The 7,350-nt window shown below is 42.0% G+C and overlaps 1 pseudogene across 1 annotated transcript; it reads left to right on the top strand.

The window, feature by feature from the left end:
* The first annotated feature begins 642 nt into the window (after positions 1-642).
* On the top strand, positions 643-1,131 carry LOC307097602 (E3 ubiquitin-protein ligase KCMF1-like; annotated as a pseudogene). The gene has a single exon. The product of its transcript is annotated as an E3 ubiquitin-protein ligase KCMF1-like (transcript).
* Positions 1,132-7,350: the final 6,219 nt, after the last annotated feature.

The following is a 7,350-nucleotide window of genomic DNA, read 5'->3' as shown; positions in this document are numbered from 1 at the left end:
CATACAACTGACCACCCAGTGCAGTGCATATGAGCAAGGGTAGAATTTGATTTGTACTATGGTGGGGAAGCTTTCTCTGCAGAGCAGCCACAGCCCTTTATTTGCCCCTGTTGTGGGAAAATGGCCTGTACAGAGACATCTCTTCACAAATATGTTGCTTCTGAACATGCAGAAACATCAACAGAAGTGATCTGCCCTGTCTGTGCAGCATTACCTGTCGATGGCCCTGATCCTGCCACAAACGACTGTGCAGCTCACCTTACACTTGAACACAGAGCTCCTAGAGATTTAGATGAACTGAGTGGTGTTTGACATGCATGTGGAATGTTGATCTGGGAATTAGGAGGTCCTTCTGCTCATAGATCAAACAGACACTTCAATTTTTTCATTTTTTTAGTTAATCCTTACCAAGGATATTTTTTCCATTGCTTTTCAGAGACAATGAAAATGAGGGAGGGCGGAAGGGGGAGAGAGACAGAGAGGGAAACATGGATAGGAGAGAAACATATGGATTGGGATGTGTCTCCTGCAGGCACCCAAACCAGGACCAGGGATCAAACCTGCAACCCAGATAGCATCTTGACCTGGAATCACTGGGTTGGCAGGCATATGCTGTCTTAGCCACACTGGCCAGGGCCAAACATGCACTTTACTAGCAGTTCTACTGGTGGGCTTTCTACTCAGAGTTCATGTTTTCCAAGCAATAGGGATGCCACGGAGCCTATTGCTGAGCTTTTATCTCAGTGGTCAGGGGTGAGACGTTCTGCAGGAGAATAGCTTAATTCTGGCCCTGGTGCTTTTCAGTTACAACTGTAGATGCAGCTGCAGTTAGAACTGCCAGCAACTGGAGACCACACGTGACACAAGCTGCGCGCTAACACAGGCTCACCACTACAACCACACCATCATACCAACAACCAACACAGCTGACACAGAACGTCAGCACACTATCCAGAATTCCCAATGTCTTTTAACAAGGTGGAATGATCCTAACATGTTAGAAACATAGTGCCAATCCATGGAAAGTGAGTGTGCAGATGGCAGCCTGTCCAGGAGCTCCTTCCATCTACTTTCCTGGGCGAAGAGAGCTCCTCTTCAGATGAGGTGGGAGGCGGGGATGGCAGAATTTAGTGCTTTGGACTCTGTAGATATTATACCTTTATTTTTTTTAATTTAATAAATCTTTATTGTTCAGATTATTACAATTGTTCCTCTTTTACACCCCCCCATAGCTCCCCTCCACCCGATTCCCACCCCACCCCATGCCCTTACCTCCCCCACACTGTCCTCATCCATAGGTGTACAACTTTTGTCCAGTCTCTTCCTGCACCCCCCACCCCCCTTTCCCCCTGAGAATTGTCAGTCCACTCCCTTTCCATGCTCCTGATTCTATTATATTCACCAGTTTATTCTGTTCGTCAGATTTTTAGATTCACTTGATTTTTAGATTCACTTGTTGATAGATATGTATTTGTTGTTCATAATTTTTATTTTTACCTTTTTCTTCTTCTTCTTCTTCTTAAAGAATACCTTTCAGCTTTTCATATAATACTGTTTTGGTGTTGATGAACTCCTTTAGCTTTTTCTTATCTGTGAAGCTCTTTATCTGACCTTCAATTCTGAATGATAGCTTTGCTGGGTAGAGTAATCTTGGTTGTAGGTTCTTGCTATTCATCACTTTGAATATTTCTTGCCACTCCCGTCTGGCCTGCATAGTTTCTGTTGAGAAATCAGCTGACAATTGTATGGGTGCTCCCTTGTAGGTAACTAACTGTTTTTCTCTTGCCGCTTTTAATATTCTCTCTTGGTCTTTTGCTCTTGGCATTTTAATTATGATGTGTCTTGGTGTGGTCCTCTTTGGATTCCTTTTGTTTGGGGTTCTGTGCGCTTCCTGGACTTGTAAGTCTTTCTTTTACCAGGTGGTGGAAGTTTTCAGTCATTATTTCTTCAAATAGGTTTTCAGTATCTTGCTCTCTCTCTTCTTCTGGCACCACCATAATTTGGATGTTGGTACGCTTGAAGTTGTCCCAGAGGCTCCTTACACTATCTTGAAATTTTGGGTTCTTTTTTCTTTTTGCTTTTCTGGTTGAATGTTTTTTGCTTCTTTGTATTTCAAATCTTTGACTTGATTCTTGCATTCCTCTAGACTGCTGTTAGATCTCTGTATAATATTTTTATTTCAGTCAGTGTATGTTTAATTTCTAGTTGGTCCTTTTTCATATCCTCGAGGATCTCACTAAATTTATCGGTCTTTTCTAGGAAATTCTTGAAAAACCTTATAACCGTGGTTTTGAACTCTATATCCAGTCATTTGTTTTCCTCCATTTCTTTCATTTGTGATCTGTTTCTTTGTCTCCGCATTTTCGCTGCTTCCCTGAGTTGGTAGAGTAGCTTTGTGTGCTAGGTGTCCTATATGGCCCAGTGGCTAAGCCTCCCCAGTTACCTGAGGTGGACACTCTTGTTGCACCCCTTTGTGGACTGTGTGAACAGCCTTGTTGTAGTTAAGCCTTGATTGTTGTTAGTATCACTGGGAGGAATTGACCTCCAGGCCAATTGGCTGCGAGGATCAGCTGTGTCTATGCCGGGAGAACTTCTGTGCTGGAGACAGCCTTATGAGACAAGACTTGCAAAATTGCAAAAGCCTCTGTGCTCAGCTTGGATGGGGCAGAGTCTCAGGGCTGAGCAGACAGCCTTGGTTTCCCGCCAGCCCTGCCCTATGAGGCCCCTGGGTCTCAGTGTCCCTTAGTAATCGCTGCAGTCCTCTCTGTGCGCACTTGCGTGTGCGCCTCCAGACCTCTGCCTTTCGCGGCTCCCCTGAGTTTCAGTGCGCTCCTCTCTTTTCCCGACAGTCCAGACTCCCCTCATATGAGTCTGGATCCCCAGGGTCTCACCCAAAACTGGGGTTCAGTGCAGTCAGAACTGGAGTTCAGCGCAGTCTGCCGCTTCCGTCTTCTTCCCACTAGAGAAAGACAGCAGCACACTCAACAATCAGTCCTCTCTGTGCGCACTCATGCGCTCCTCCAGACCTCTGCCTTTTGCGGCTCCCCTGAGTTTCCGTGTGCTCCTCTCTTTTCCCAACAGTCCAGACTTCCCCCGTATGAGTCTGGGTCCCCAGGGTCTCGTCTGGAACTGGGGTTCAGTGCAGTCTGAACTGGGGTTCAGTGCAGTCGGGAGCTTCCATCTCCCTCCTGCTATAGAAAGCCAGCCAGGCACTCAGCCGCCCATCCTCTCCATGCGCGAGTCTTCGTACCTCAGCCTTTTGCAGTTCCTCTGAGTTTCCGTGGTCTAGTTGTAGAATTTCCTTCTAGTTGTAGAATTTCCACTCAGCCAGCTTTCCTGTGGTTCTGGATGCTGTTCGTTCTATCTTTTAGCTGTAGTTTTGAAATTGTTGTGCAAGGCAGCAGTTTAGGTGTTCTCCTATGCCGCCATCTTGGTTTTTCCCGATATTATGCCTTTAGATATTGCTTTAGAAGACCTAAGTTTAAAAGGGAATAATGAAGGAAACCTGGCCCCAACCTCCTCTTTGATGGCAGCCCAATTTTCACACAATGTCCTCCGTGCTGTATTTGCCAATGAAAGTGGACAACAACTATATTGCATTTGTTTGGTGATTGTAATTTCAGATATGTCACTCTTGTTACTTTGTGTACATTCAAAAGGAAGAGAGAAAATATATATGATAATCATTTTCACTTAACTAATTTTTACTTCTAGCAGGAAAATGTAGGTAGCCGTGCAGGGGTGATCTCTACTTCCTATACCTTGACATGCAAACAGCTCACCTAGTCTCCACATGCAAACTCTAGAGGAAAATTGAAATCTCTAATGAAGTTACTGTATGTAGTTATGAATATTAATGGGAAAAAACTGCTTAAATGGTTTACTTAAAAAATATGGGGAAAAATTGCTATGTGCATCTTACCTAGGAAGTCAGCTTACTTTTTTCTTGTGATAAAATGATATAGCTGATATTGCCCTTGAAGAGTTCTTGAGATTTACAAACTCTGAAAAGACCATTGAGATCTTCCCTGGGGAGATTGTTTCCCAGCTGATTAGTTTCTTGATAAATTATGGAAACATGGCACCAAGCAATGATCTCAAGTATAAAACAAAATAATGAGGACTTGGCTGCCCTTGACCTGGGAAGTGCTGGGGAGGCTTGTTCTCAAGATGGTGTGTGTTTGTTTTAAACTGACCTAAAGATAATACAAATATTCTTCAAAACATTGTGCTGCCATTGCTTCACTGATCAAAAGGAAAAAGGAGTTGTTTTTAATGTTTAATCTGGTTAATACCATGGTGGTATTGTGGATCTGCTCAGACCAATTATTTTGTGTCCTAAGTGAACACTCCAGAAATGGAAAGGGTCTGAGGCCTGAAAAGAGAACAATAAAGCTTTCAAAGCTGGAGTGAATCTGACACCAAAACAGATTGTAGTCATAGTAAGAAAAAAATTCATTAAGCCAGACATGTTTGAAGTAGGGGGACTCCCTGTGGAACCGCAATGAAGAGAAATCAGACAAAAGCACTCAGTGTCTCTATTGTAGAATCATACATGAGTTGATGAGGAAACTTGGGACATATTTTAAGTAATAAGTTCATTATTCTGGCTAATAATACACTTTGAACTGTGAAACAATGTTAAAAGTAAGGATTATTTGAAGGTATGAATTAACAAATTTGAGTTTCTAAGAAACTTTTAGAGACATGTTTTATTTTCTCCATTAAAAGATTCAAATGTTTCTTAAATACGTGCTTCCCATAGATGCAACTGATGATTATAAAGCAATGTCAGACAATTAATTTTCAGAATAAGTGCTATGGCCTAGAAATAGAGCATAAAGCTGGTCACAGGATATATAATCTGAAAATGGGAATTACCATAGAATCTGACTGGAATGAGGTAATGCTTAACCTAGAAGAAGTCCAAAATGCCACTGAGTTTTTACTACATATTAAAATAAAAGTGTTTTGTAGCCCAGCTGGTGTGGCTCAGTGGTTGAGTGTTGACCCAGGAACCAAGAGGTCACTGGTTGGATTCCTGATCAGGCACATGCCCCGGGTCACGATCCCCAGTAAGGAGTGTGCAGGAGGCAGTGGATCAATGATGTTTCTCTCTCATTGATGTTTCATCTCTCTATCTCTCTCTCTCTAAAAATCAATAAAAAACATATTTTTAAGAAAAGTGTTTTGTAAAAATTATTTAAAAAATTAATAAAAGCCTTAATTTACTAAAAATTTGATGAGTAGTTTTGTAATGATTTGGTGAGAGTAAGGCAGGAAAATCTTTGCTTACTTGGACTTTTCTTATTTTAAAATTTTATTTAAATTCTTTATTGTTTAAAGTATTACATATTCTCCTTTTGCCCTCATTGACCTCTACCCGGCCACTTCCACCACCCAGCACATGCCCTCACCCCCCTAGTGTCTGTGTCCATTAGTTATGCTTATATGCATGCATACAAAACCTTTTGTTGATCTCTTACTCCCCCCCCACCCCCCCGCAATTTTCCCTCTGAGGACAGTCTGTTTGATGCTTCTATAACTCTGGATCTATTTTTGATCATCAGTTTATGTTGTTCATTATATTCCACAAATGAGTGATATTTATCTTTCCCTGACTGGCTTACTTAGCTTAGCATAATGCTTTCCAGGTCCATCCATGTTGTTGCAAATGGTAAGAGTTCCTTCTTTTTTTCAGCAGTGTAGTATTCCATTGTGTAGATGTACCACAGTTTTTTAATCCACTCATCTGATGGGTACTTAGGTTGTTTCCAAATCTTAGTTATTATAAATTGTGCTGCTATGAACATAGGGGTGCATATATCCTTTCTGATTGGTGTTTCTGATTTCTTGGGATATATTCCTAGAAGTGGATTACTGGGTCAAATGGGAGTTCCATTTTTAATTTTTTGAGGAAACTCCATACTGTTTTCCACAGTGGTTGCACCAGTCTGTATTCCCACCAGTAGTGTACTATAGTTCCCTTTTCTCCACATCCTTGCCAACACTTTTCCTTTATTGATTTGTTAATGATAGCCATTCTGATAAGTGTGAGGTGATACCTCATTGTCATTTGATTTGCATCTCTCAGGTGATTAGTGACTTTGAGCATACTTTCATATGTCTCTTGGCCTTCTGTATGTCCTCTTTTGAAAAGTGTCTATTTAGGTCCTTTGCCCATTTTTTTGATTGGATTGTTTATCTTCCTTTTGTTAAGTTGTATGAGTTCCCTATAAATTTTGGAGATTAGGCCCTTATCTGATGTAACATTGGCAAATACACTGAGTGGCCAGATTATTATGACCACCTGACGTTTGTAGGCAAATTAGCTGTACACTGCATTGTATGGGATATGGAAGCTGAAGGCTTATTTGAACACCTTTGCTATCTGCAGTTACCAAGATAAAATGTCTCCAGTTCGCACAGGAACACAAGGATTGGACAGTCGAGCATTGGAAAAAAGTCATGTGGTCCGATGAATCATGTTTCCAGTTGCATTATGCAGATGGCAGAGTGAGAATTTGGCGGAAACTGCATGAAAGCATGCACCCCACATGCATGAGTCCAACCCTTCAAGCTGGTGGAGGCAGTGTTATGGTTTGGGGCATGTTTTCCTGGCATGATTTGGGCCCTTTAATTCATGTGGAACAACGTCTGAATAGCACAACATACCTAAGTATCGCTGTTGATCAAGTTCATCTTATCATATCGATGGCGTATCCCAATGGAGATGGCTTCTTCCAACAAGACAATGAGCCATGCTACCATGCTCGTATTGTGCAGGAGTGGTTTCAAGAACATGAGGGAGACTTTACCTTGCTTAGGTGGCCCCCACAATCACCAGATCTCAATCCAATTGAGCATTTGTGGGACGAAGTTAAAAGAGCCATCCGGCAGCTGGTTCCACAACCATCAAATCTCAAAGAACTAGACAATGATTTCATCAGGCATGGTGTCAGATTCCTGGCATCACCTTTCAACATCTCATGGAGTCAATGCCAAGAAGAATTGCTGCAGTATTGAAGGCACAATGTGGCCCAACAAAGTACTGATGGGTGATCATAATAATCTGGCCACTCTGTGTATGTGCTCCCATGCAGTGTGGTCTCTTGCTGTTTTGTTGATGGTGTCTTTTGCTATGCAGTTTTTTTTAAAAAAAGAATCTGTAAGAATTAAAATAATAATAATAATAATAATCTTAATATATAAAAACCCTGGGTCCTAATGACCAGTAACCACCGAGGCTCAGCCAAGGGGAAGTCAGTCCTGCAGTCAGCCTGGGTTGCTGTGGCAACCCAGCACTGACTGCTTCTGCTGCAGATGTGGTGCCCCAGCACTGACTGCTGA

The sequence above is a fragment of the Cnephaeus nilssonii genome, assembly GCF_951640355.1.
Source record: "Cnephaeus nilssonii genome assembly, chromosome: 4".
In the NCBI taxonomy this organism is placed as follows: Eukaryota; Metazoa; Chordata; class Mammalia; order Chiroptera; family Vespertilionidae; genus Cnephaeus; species Cnephaeus nilssonii.
Note: the sequence above shows the minus strand (reverse complement) of the source record. Positions and strands in the feature narration are given on the sequence as shown.